The 12,839-nt window shown below is 27.2% G+C and overlaps 1 long non-coding RNA gene across 5 annotated transcripts in view; it reads right to left on the bottom strand.

Annotated features, from left to right (window-relative positions):
• The window catches only part of LOC126898583 (uncharacterized), a 49,488-nt gene extending 38,460 nt beyond the window's left edge, over positions 1 to 11,028 (bottom strand). Inside the window, exons 1-4 of one of the 5 annotated variants that reach the window (XR_007702310.1) lie at positions 10,685 to 11,026; positions 10,038 to 10,071; positions 9,796 to 9,861; positions 2,790 to 2,920 (exon numbers count right to left, since the gene is read on the bottom strand). This is a non-coding gene — a long non-coding RNA (uncharacterized LOC126898583). Of the gene's footprint in view, positions 1 to 2,789; positions 2,921 to 9,795; positions 9,862 to 10,037; positions 10,072 to 10,684 lie in introns of all 5 variants that reach the window. The other 4 variants (XR_007702309.1, XR_007702306.1, XR_007702308.1 and 1 more) reach the window with 4 other exon arrangements.
• Positions 11,029 to 12,839: the final 1,811 nt, after the last annotated feature.

Below are 12,839 nucleotides of genomic sequence, written 5' to 3'. Positions count from 1 at the left end.
ATTATATAAATATATATCATCGTCCTCGATTCTTGTATTTAAAAACAAATTGTTAGTATTGTCTTGTTAGTATTTTTTTATTACTTGCGCTAACTTTTAAGGTAGTTTTTTGAATATAAATGTATATGTTTAAATACATATGTATTAACGTGTATTATATATATTGGGTGAAACAGAACGAACTAACAACTTTTATAACTTTTAATATAATTAAAGTTTCGCTATAATTTATTTTTAAACCATTTTTAAGTCTTCAGACTACATTAAAACACATTTTTTAATTGTTTGTTTTTAAGAACAATATAAATTTTTTTTTAATTTCAAAATATCCATTTTCAAGAGCTTTTCTTACAAAATATTTGAATGAATCAATAACAATTTTAGAACAAATACTTATTGATCTACAAATATTTTAATATATAGAGTGCTTAAAAAGTAATGAAACAGGTCAATTGTTTCAAACAATAAGAACAATAGAACTCCTTTTCCTTACTTACTGAAACCCCACGAAGTGTGTGTATGTAGAGCGGGTGGGTAACATGTCGCACTGGTGAATATTTATATATTATACTCATATACTCCGCCCACGTTACATACTCACTCAATATATTAAAATACTTGTAACTCAATAAGCACTTGTCCTAAAATTTTAATTTACTCATTGAAATTTTTTGTAATAAAAACGGATATTTTTAAATAAAAAAAATTATTTTTATTTAATGTATCTTTTTAAATATATATTAAAAACATACTTTTAACAAAGTCAAGGTATAACGCAAAAATTGTTTAAAAAAATTGCAGCGAAATGTTAATTATAAAAGTCATAATAATTATCAGTTAGATCTGTTCTAACCAGTATATATCTTACGAATACCCAACTCGTGATAATGCGCGTTACGGTCGCCAATACCGTATAATTATTACTATTATTATAATATGATGTAGATGTAAAAATACTTAATTTATTCTAATATCTGTCTTTTTAGTCGTAGACTGTACATGATAACTGCTGTTGACAATTGAATAACTGTTACAATTATATTACTTCCAAATACCTTTCAGGTCTTATGCAAAAAAGTTTTTCTTAAAATACATTTTTTAATATCATAGTTTTTAGTAAATTATTTTAATACATTAAGATAATATTACATACATATGAAAAGTATATGTTGGATTCGAATTTCATTTGTTTTTTTTTTTTTAATCTTTAATTTGCTATAAAATATAATTACGTAAATCCAAAAGAATGAACAGATGATAGGTTATAACAATAATTGTTATAATTGATATAATAGTAAAAATTATAAAAATAATAGTACAGCTAAAATCATCATGATAAATTATAATATTACATTATTTTTCCTTTTTATGTTTCTATTTTAAGTTATTAATAAATACCTATATGTTTATTATAAAAAAGTGTGTTGGTTTTTTTTTATCTGGTCAATACTAAAATGCTTATAAAGAATGCTAGGGAAAGCTAAAACCTATTATTGAATAATTTCAAATTATACAATAATTAATTTGCGTAATATGCGAAAGAATGTAAGGGAGAGCGAGACAAGTAAGCGCTAGGGACAAGATAATTTTCTTAGATTCATAAAAATAAAATAATGTTTGCGAACTTTTTATTGAATTTAACTTTTTAATTTTAAATATATTAACCAAACAATTACAAATTTTTCGAAAACAATTTAAATAAACATATGCCCAAGCAGAATGTTTTATTAAAAATTCAACCAGTGTTGACAACAAGTGAAGTATTACACTAATACTGGAACTGACAATTGGCTAGCCCGTATTAGTGTAGTACAGGCTAGCGTCTTGTCTAATTACTGATCTAGTAATTACAGTCAAGTACTGACTGTCATTATTGGAGTAATACTGTTCATGCAAAACCTCCAGTACTAATCCCAAACATATGCCAGTATTAGTCCAATACTAGTAGCCGCTAATGTGCCAGAACTGCCTGTACAGTTGGAGTACTACGCCTGTGGTTAATTTTTGATTTGATGATTATTCTTAATCACACTTTTACCTTTTTTACAAGAACAATATAATATTATATTTTCACAGCAGATTGTTTTAACTTACGCATTAATACATAAATAAAACTTTTTTTATTGTAATAACTAAAGAATAACATCACGAATAAAAATTAATTGAAATTTTGAGTCTTATTCAAATTAAAGAAATGTTCCTTTTTTTCCTCTATTTAATACTCGATGGACTAATTAAAAAATCGTATAATACATCCAAAATTATTTAAGGAACCAGAAAGTGACTCCCTCTTAATTTGGAGTAAGGTTGGATATAACATATAACATATTTATTAAGCATAAATTATGCTAAGGTATGTCAACTTAAGAATATTATCTTACCATACATCTATATCGAGATGATGAATTTGTCTTTTTTTCCATTCATTAATAATTAATATTAATCAATGAGCTCTTTACCAATTGGTCTCAATATATTAACTAGAATATTTTATACAGATATTGAATTAAAGATTAAAATTATCAACATTGACAAACGCTACGTGAAATTTAAAATCATATATAAATATTTTTATTGTATTATAATTATTATATATTATCTATGGCCAACCTCAAGCCCCAAAATAAAAATGTTGATGATGATGTTTTCCTGAATTTTAGAGAAAGTTGGATGTTTTTGCCTACAGGGGACTTTCGATGCGTTTTACTCTAGTCCACACGTAAATTAACAATAGCACTGAGTTTACTATAAAAGTAATTTACTAAAAACTATTACGTCAATAAAATTACCTTAATGTGTTAGATAGTTTTGACTTTTAATTAATGAAAGACTGTCAATCCAGGCAGTTTTTTGGGCATCATCGATGATTAAATTACCATGTAGCTATAAAAATAAATCTTATCTAAAAAAATTTTCAAACCTATAAAAACATATCATAATTAAGAATAGTTAAATTACATATATTTATTAATATTAGAAAATTCATTAAGTTTTATTATCTTTCATGAGTACTATATTAAAGTAAATAAATAATTTTATTATGCATACTATAATACTGTACAAAAACAATATTTTTAAAAGGCATTTTGTATAGGCAATTCAAATAGCGTATTAAATACAGCAGGGTTAATCCATATCAAATTATCCAGAGTGGTTGCACAACCATTTGAAAATTCACACATGAGTTTAATATTTAAATAAAACAAATGTCCTAAAAAAAATTCAGATAAAAATAGATTTATGACGGAATTTCGTAAAAATATCCCTGAAACCTGTGTTCATACTTAAGACTAGAAAATTTTATCACGTTTTCATTATGATGTCTTCTAACATTTCCAATTATTAACAATAAGATTTTTTAATTTTTTAAGGAATTTTGAGAAAGATTTTTTTTTTTTTTGGTAATAAAAACAACATTTTTAAAATTATAATGAACGATGAATTACAAATTTTCTTTACATCATATTAATATTATTCAGTATTATAATTTAATTGTGTTTTAGAGATTTTTACTTTTTAGTAACACAAATATAAAAATGTTCAAATTTCTAAAACAACGATTTTTAGGCCACTTTATTTTGTTTTTCTCCAGTGGGGCAGAAAATTAAATCATAAAAATTTCACACAATATTGTTACACGTGTTGACGATCTATGGCAAACATTTATTAACTTCACTTGTAGGACGAAAAAATATTTTATTCTTATTATATGTTTAACACAAAAATTATGTATTGTTTTTGTTGTTGATAAATGGTTTTCACGCACACTCTATAAATTATGCTTAGTAACTTGTCTTTTTGTTGTGGCTCCAACACCATCACTTGCATTTTTTCCGTGGCAGGGCGCAAAAAAATTCATTTCTGTTTCAATTCCAAAATCTTCACTGCGATAGCTTATGTTCGTAAACATTTTTTTATTCTTATATTGACTGCCGGTAATGTCACTAAAATTTATCATTTTTTTGTCAAAGGACATATTTTCATTAAATCACTTATAAAACATTTTTGAAACGTGTGAACTGTTATTGTATAAGTGATCACTTATAAGCATGTACATTTAAGTTCATCATTAGCTTTGTAGTAATATACAAAAGTATAAATGGTAGCCTGTTTATTAACCCAATGATAACTTTTTATTTCATCCTGTATAACAAAACTATAATTCTCTGAAAAATTAGCTAGAGCTATGCAATCTTTAGTAGATAAATTTTCTTTAGACTTTTTAAAAAAACTTGCTTACATTTTTGATGTGTAATGATGTTTCTTTAAAGTACACAATTTTTCATTTAATAAATCAATAAAATCATCGATAGATAAAATATTAGTTATTAATTTATCTCTATCTGTATTAACCCATTGTTTATATATAATATTTTTTGGGGCATCGTCTAATTCCTTAGAAAGTATTTTTTTTTTAACTATCACTCCAATCCAAACAACAAATAATGCACTCTCTCATCATACAATTATATTTTTCAATATGACAAACTAAACAATTTAAATGGTAATTATAACCAGATTTTAATTTCAGCTTCATTAAGCATAAGCTTTGCATTTTGGTGTTGAATACAGACACACACATTATGTGTGCTCGAAGATCCAGCCAATATAAACTACTTAGAGGTTAAAGTGAATACAATTTAGACCTACTAATCTTCAAAATTTGGATTTGCTAATCTAAATTTCACATATAATTAATTTAAATTGCAAAGTAATAAACTTCTTTGTTATTTTTCACTTGAACGATTTATATTAATATTAACATAATCTTTATTATCAGAGCAGATCCTGCTATTTCCATCATTTGCATAAAATTTTAAAACGAGTAACACTAGTTCATTACTAATAATATTATCAGTTTTTTTCAGAGTTGAGGTAAAATTTCATCTTTTTTAACTAATTCACGAGTTGTTTTAACCATATATTTGGATAAATTAAACTCTCTACAGATTTTATCTTGTGACCACCACGAATTGAGCAACAAACTAATAATTTTTACTTTATCTTCTTTTGAAATTTTTTTTTTTAATTTGTTAATCTATTCGTCATATCAATAAATGAGATGTTAGAAAAATTTTAAAGCTAGTTGCAAATTTAGGAATAGCTTTTAACTTAGCATGTAAATTAAAAGATACTTCTTCGAATTTTTTATAAATTGCATTGGGAATATGAGCAGAATTAAATTTTCTTAAGTTTAATAAAAGTGACCTATAAATATATTAAAGACCAAGTCAACTTTATTAATTCATTTTTCTTCCGAAATAAATATTGTCATTGAAACTTTGATTTAGTGAATCAGATAATATTTCTACAGGGTCATTTTCTACTTTATTCTTTTTAAAAATATTGATGTAGCAATTACGACATATAGATTTATCAGAAATAACAGAAACATGTTTCAAACTTATTTCTCTTAAACTTTTTTGTATAGTGTGTTTATGAACTCCCAATGGATCATAACATTTTCGTCCAAACATATGATGATACTTCGTTAAATATTTTTTAATGTGGTTCTCACATAGGGTGGTAATATTTTGATGTACCTTTTGACATAAAAATTTTTTTTCTTCAAATTGAAAATCAAGAATATTTTTCAAATAAATATACAAAGAATATGTGCTACTACGTAAATTTTTAAATGGATTTTTTTTAATTATGTCCCTATTGAACAATTCGTTATTCGAAATATAAAAAATATATAGTTACAACTAAACAATTCTGAAAATAATGCGTAAAAATAAAGAGTAATGAAATTAACAATGGTAAATTACGTTGTATTAAATTCAAAATGTTGAATGAAACAAACTAAACATGATAATATACGTTACATTCTACTTGCGAGTTAAACTATTTATTACTAGCCTTATGAAGAAGAAACTTATCTAATAGCGAGCCTAAAAAGAAAAACTACATAAAAGTAAGAGCATATCTAAATATAAACATAATAACTGCATACAGAGTTAAACCCAATTCATATAACTTATTATTTACACAATATTTTATACTTTTTTTTTAAATCAATTTTTACAACATAGGACTAAATTTAAAATATGTTGTATGCCATTTTTTGCAAATACAATAAATATTTAAAAAATTAATTGATTTATTAAATTTTTTATTAAGATTTTAAGATATTTCCCTGTGTATAGGGGATAAGAATACTTCCACGGCCCCTCTGAAAGTCGTAAGAGGCGACTAATGAGGTTGCGTCAGGTTGGCAGTCGGCGTAACATTTTTGTCAAAAAGTATGAGTAGTCCTGAACAAAACTTAGGAGGATTGTCACATCTCGGATGTACGCGGGGACAACAGAAAGTTGTTAAAAATGGAGAAGGCCTAAAGAATAAAGTGTTTGATACCAACCGGACAACTTGGGCGGTAGCTGTTTCACCAGTCATGTGTAATGTTTGTAATGTCAACGGTGTATGGACATCACCATTTAACTGTAGACTGGACTCGTGTATAAAGGAGAAAGATAGATACAAAGTAAGAACAGGTACTTGGAATGTTGGAACATTAACTGGTAGAAGTAAAGAATTAGTAGAAGTATTGAAGAGGAGAAAAGTTAACATTTGTTGTGTGCAGGAAACTAAGTGGAAAGGAGAGAAATCAAGGGAAATAGGTGAGGGTTATAAAATAATATACTCAGAAAAGTATAGTACAAAGAATGGCGTGGGGATAATAATAGATAAGAAAATGAAAAATAAAGTAGTAGAAGTAGCTAAGAAAAGTGACAGGATTATAGTTGTTAAATTGATATTCGAGGAAAAAGTGCTGAATGTAATAAGTGCATATGCACCACAAGTAGGATGTGATGAAATAGACAAGGAAGTATTTTGGTGAGAGATGGATGAGGTGACGCAAGGGGTACCTGACAATGAAGATGCAGTGATAGGTGGAGATATGAATGGACATGTAGGTAATAAAAGGAGAGGATATGAAAGAGTACATGGGGGGTATGGTTTTAGTAGGAAGAATGAGGCTGGAGAAAGAATACTGGATTTCGCAGTATCGTATGATCTTGCTGTGGTTAATACTTACTTTAGAAAGAGGGAAGAACATTATATAACATATAAGAGTGGGATGAATAGATCACAGATCGATTATTTTATGTGGAAGAGAGAGAGCGTAAAACGAGTAAAAGATTGTAAAGTTATACCAGGCGAAAGTGTAACTATACAACATAGACTGATAGTAGATTGTGGTGTACCGGAAAGAGAATAAACAAAAATAGAAGAAACACGGGGAAAAAATCGAAGATCTGGTGGTGGAAATTGAAAGGTGAAAATGAAAAAGAGTTTGTAAAGACGGTAAAAGAGAAGACGGTGTGGAATTTCAAGGGAGACATAAATGATGTGTGGAATAGATTTGCTAGTTGTGTAAAAAATACTGCAAAGGACATTGTTAGTGAGAGTAGTATTAGAATATCAGGAAACAAGAAAACCTGGTGGTGGGATGAAGACGTTCAAAAAATCTTAGAAAGTAAAAAAAAGCAATTCAAAATATGGCAGAAGAGCAAAAGGAGAGAAGATTGGATGAAGTATAAACGCTTGTGCAAAGAAGCCAAGTGTGCAGTAAGTAAGACGAAGTTTAAGAGGTATGATAGGCTAGGAACAAAAGGAGGCGAGAAAGAAATCTATAGACTTGCAAAGATAAGAGAGAAAAGGTCTAAAGATTATCATTATATAAGGTGTATAAAAAGTGTTGATAATAAGGTACTCTCGAGTGATGATGTGAAAAAGGTGGAAAGAATATTTTGAAAAATTATTGAATAAAGAGTACCCAAAAGAGACATTAGAGGATATCTCGTGAAATGAGGGACTGGTAGATTTAAATAATGAGAAAGAGGTATGGGAGGCTGTGGCATCAATGAAAAAGAATAATGCAGTAGGACCAGATGAAGTGCCAGTAGAAGTATGGAAAATATTAGGCGATGTTGGCATAAGGTAGTTGAAGGAACTTTTAAATAAAATCATATTAGAAGGGAAGATTCCAAATAAATGGAGGAAGTATGGCGGTGTCAATATTTAAAGGTAAAGGTGACGTACAGGAGTGTGGAAATTATAGAGGCATAAAGCTTATGAGTCATAGTATGAAAATTTGGGAAAAGGTAATAGATAAGAAAGTAAGATATAAGACATCGGTATCTAAAAACCAGTATGGATTTATGCCTGGTAAGTCAACAATGGAGCCAGTATTTTGTATGAGGCAACTAATAGAAAAGTTTAGGGAAAAGAAGAAAAAGTTGAGTATGGTATTTATAGATTTGGAGAAAGCGTATGACAGAGTACCGAGAGAGGTTTTAAAGTAGGCATTAATGAGAAAAGGAGTCACGAAAAGGTACATTAATATAATAGAAGATATGTATGATGGCACTTGTACCAGGGTAAAAAGCGTAGGAGGAGTATCAGAAGGTTTTCGGGTAAGAGTAGGAGTGCACTAAGGTTGTGCTTTAAGCCCTTACTTATTCTCTATTGTGATGGATGAAATTACTAGAGAAATATAAGGAGAGGTGCTGTGATGCATGTTGTTTGCTGACGATATAGTGTTAATAAGAGAAAATAGGGAGGAAATTAATCAAAGGCTAGAGGTGTGGAGATCAGCCCTTGAAGAAAAGGGTTTAAGAATAAGTAGAAGTAAGACAGAGTATATAAAGTACGAGTTTGAAAAAGGAGAACACGAGGTAGGTGAAATGAGGAGGTCAGTGACAATAGGCGAGGACGTCATTGGAGAGGTGGACAGTTTTAAGAATTTAAGGTTAGTTGTGCAAAACAGTGGTGGTATTGACGAGGATGTAAGACACAGAATTAAGTGCGGGTGGTTGAAGTGGAGAGAAGCGTCTGGCGTCTTATGCGATAAAAGAATTCTAATGAGGCTGAAAGTTAAATTCTACAAGACTGTAGTGAGGCCAGCTATGATGTATGGTTCAGAGTGTTGGGCGGTTGATAAGAAAATAGAGCAGAGAATGAGTGTAGCAGAGATGAGAATGCTTAGATGGATGAGTATAGTAACTAGAAAAGATAGAATAAGGAACGAACATATAAGAAGTATAAGTGTAGTGTCAATCGTGGATAATATGAGAGAAAATAGACTTAGATTGTTTGGTCATGTTATGAGGAGAGAAGAATCGGAAGCTGTAAAAACAGTTATAGAAATTAATGTTGAAGGAAGAAGAGGTAGAGGAAGACCAAAAAAGAGGTGGAGGGATGCTATTGAATGCGATTTGAGTACAACTGATGTGAGCGTAAATAATGGAGAGATCGTGTCTAGTGGAAGTTTAGGATAAGGGTGGCCGACCCCAAGTAGTTGGGATTAAGGTGAGGAGGAAGAAGAAGAAGAATGTTTTACGTATATTATTATAATTGAAAAAGCAAAAAATTGTATTATTATTTACATAATCGTATAGCTCTTGAATTTCATAATATAATGAACAACTTTTAATAATTATGAGTATCATTCCATATTTAAAATGTATTAATACTTCAAATAACAATCTACACTTTTCAAATTTTTATTATAAAATAGTGTCAGTATACTGGGAATATTATATTAGACTATAAATTACAATTAGTAAAAAATTTTATTATAAATAGTGTATGTAGTATTTGAAAATCTAATAATATGCATGCTTGTATTTCATTTAAATATTCCCTATAAAAATTTGTTTATTATAAATTAATTTAAATATTTTTATGAAAAACGACAGATAATTTAATTAGTTGTAAGATTTATACTTAAAATTAATCAAATTATCTGTACATAGTACATATAAATATTTATGATTAAATATATATTACTTGTTTACATATAAATAGTAACGCAAAATATTGACTGGATCAAAAGTTGTCCGAACATGAGGGATACTAGAATATAATAATTAATAAAAAAATTTTTATTTATCATATTTCTTGATTTACTCATTATATAATGTAATTTATACAATTATTTAAACCAGTGAATAGATTTGCAATTAATAATGATAGCATTACTTTCACAAAAAATTATTATTTTTTATAATTTAATTTATCTTAAGTCAAACCTGTACTGATGATTTTGACGCCTCTAGATTACCCCTAAAACATTAGAAGATTTTAAATTACAAAATATCTTTTTTTTTTGTTCATTACAAAAAAAAATAGTTTATTCGTTCAAAGTACATAAATACAATTTTAATTTGAGCTTAAAATATTATTATCAAACAAATCCACTAGGTACTTTATTCCACACAACCGCTCATTCAAATTCCAAAACGTCCAAGATTATATTATAACATAATAAACTTATCAAATGAACACTGTATACTTATTTTTTATTAGAAAAATAAATAAATGTAGTTTTTGTAGTTTATAAGGTAGCATTTTTTGTGTATAAACGCAATAAATATTTTTTTAACACTTCAGAATTTTTAATAAGGTAATATAGGATATTTAGTATTTTTAGTATTTTTTCATAATTTAAAAAAAATTTGATTTTTTCCCTGTACCACCCCATGTGAAAACATAATAAAAATACAAAATAAAGTTTAAATTTCATATTTAATAAAATTCTTAATAATTATTGAACCTATTAATATCTCTCACTCACAAATATCTACGATTTATACACAAGTATCTAATAACTAAAGGTCCTCATTCTTAAGTTATCTGTAAAACGTAATAGAAAAAATGTTGTGTGATTTCTGATTACCTATTAACAGATGACAGGCATGGGCATATTATTTTTTAAAGCAAAATTGTGTTAGAAAAACAGAATTATTTAGTGTCACAAAAAAAATACTTAAACTATTTTATATTTCAACAAAATTTAAATAATACATTTAATTTTAAATTAAGTTTAAGATAGTTAAACAAAATTTACTCATAAAACTTCAAGAATTTATTTAAATTAAAAATTAATGAAATACCAAACGAATAAAAGCTGACGTTGAGTAATAATCAAGGGATTCGATTTTATTGTAAACTATTGGTTTATTCCCTTCCTATGAGAAAATCATTTGACCGCCAAAATTTCTTGATATAAATAACATATTTGTTAAGAGATACCAGATTAATTGGTTACATACATTTCTGATAATTGCTCTTTGACCCAACGCATAATATAGTCACTTTGATAATAGTACGACCATGTTAATATAATATAACAGAACACTCATGATACACTTGTTTTTTAAGTTCACGCATTGTTATTCACTTGTTTCGGGAAACGAATCTTATCAAGCATGATGTAATAAATTATTGTTAATGAAGTGTAACTATACTACAGTTACCCCACTGGCTATATTATCCGTGGTTACCTCGTAACTTTATAAATTTGATGTTTGACGTTATGAGAATTTTGTTTTTTAAACAATACTATATACTTACAATATTGATGCAAACATTAATCGTTTTTGTAATAAAATATCTGTACTATTTCTCGAGATAATTCAATATGTTACTCCAACTAACTTTAAATTATTTAGAGTAATTAGCAAATATGTAAAGATAATATCAAATATTTCAACAATCAATCGTAAAGATTCATGAATTATTTAAAATTAAAAATAAACTTTTCCATTGATTATAAATACTAGTATTATTAATCAATATTTTGCAAAAAATATCAATAAATTTTAATCGTTCGAAATTAATGATTTATTTTTTTTTTTTTAATAATGAAAAAAATAACGTTTTTCAGAACAAATTTTTTTCTTATGAAAACCAGACTAGTTTGATCCGAATTAAGATTGGTCTAAAGTCAGTTTCAAACCCAACCAAACCATAATAATAATCGGCCCTTAATTTTAAAAAGACCAGACTGTAACAAACATCTATATTGAATCAAATACATTTAAATGTACATGATCTTAATTATGATGCGAATTATAAACGATCCATTTCTTTGAAAACGTGAAAATGACAACACACATAATTTTATAATTTAAAAAATTACTGGTAGATAACAACTTTTTAGCCAGTATTTAAAATAGTTTTTAGGATTGACTGACTTGGTATCCTAAATAAATCACGTCTCACTTTAATTGTGCGACTTTTTTTTAATATTTTTTAAAGCATTTTCTTATATTGAAAAAATAACGACTAAATTTTGCCAAGTTATACGGTTTGACACCCCTCGAAACGGCTGTGACTAGAAGTCACTTGAGTGACGTTCACTTTATTTTTGAATAGGATAGGAATTTTTATAATTACCGATGAATCCACAGTTATAGTATGTAACATTGAATGCGTGCTACTTAAAAGGTTAAATCTCCTTGGCGTTGATTAACTAGACTGATGTAAAGCACTGGGCTAATTTAAATCGATTGCAACGGATCCTATATTAAAAAAAAATCTTGCACAAGAAATCGATATGAATAATGTTATAATTATAACGTTTAAAAAAAAAAATTGTTCAAAATGTAATCAAATCCCAAAATATATTTTACGTTTACAGATAAGTAAACGTAAAATATATGTAAACATAACATAACTTATAACGTAAAAAAATTCTTATTAACACAAAAATGAATTTTTTCAAACGCCGTATTAAAAAAAAATTCATGTAAGAAAAAATTATTAATTTTTAATATTGAAAACTACCTGGCAGTAAATTATGTTTCAAACACTTTTAATATTAAACGTAAATATGTAGTGATGTTAAAATGTTTAACGAAAAAATTGAATGACGTTAATTAAAAACGTTAAACATAATAATTGTATAACGTTTAAACGTTAAATTCAATTATAAGATAACAGTAGCGCAACTAGAAAAATTCCCTGGGAGGGTCCAAAATTATAACTCAAAAATGTAATCATAAATAATCATATTAATAATAATTTTTTTTGTAAATGTGTAAATAATA

This window comes from Daktulosphaira vitifoliae, unplaced genomic scaffold, assembly GCF_025091365.1.
Source record: "Daktulosphaira vitifoliae isolate Bord-2020 unplaced genomic scaffold, ASM2509136v1 Scaffold_2, whole genome shotgun sequence".
NCBI classification, from domain to species: domain Eukaryota; kingdom Metazoa; phylum Arthropoda; class Insecta; order Hemiptera; family Phylloxeridae; genus Daktulosphaira; species Daktulosphaira vitifoliae.
This window is presented reverse-complemented; position numbering and strand designations above follow the sequence as displayed.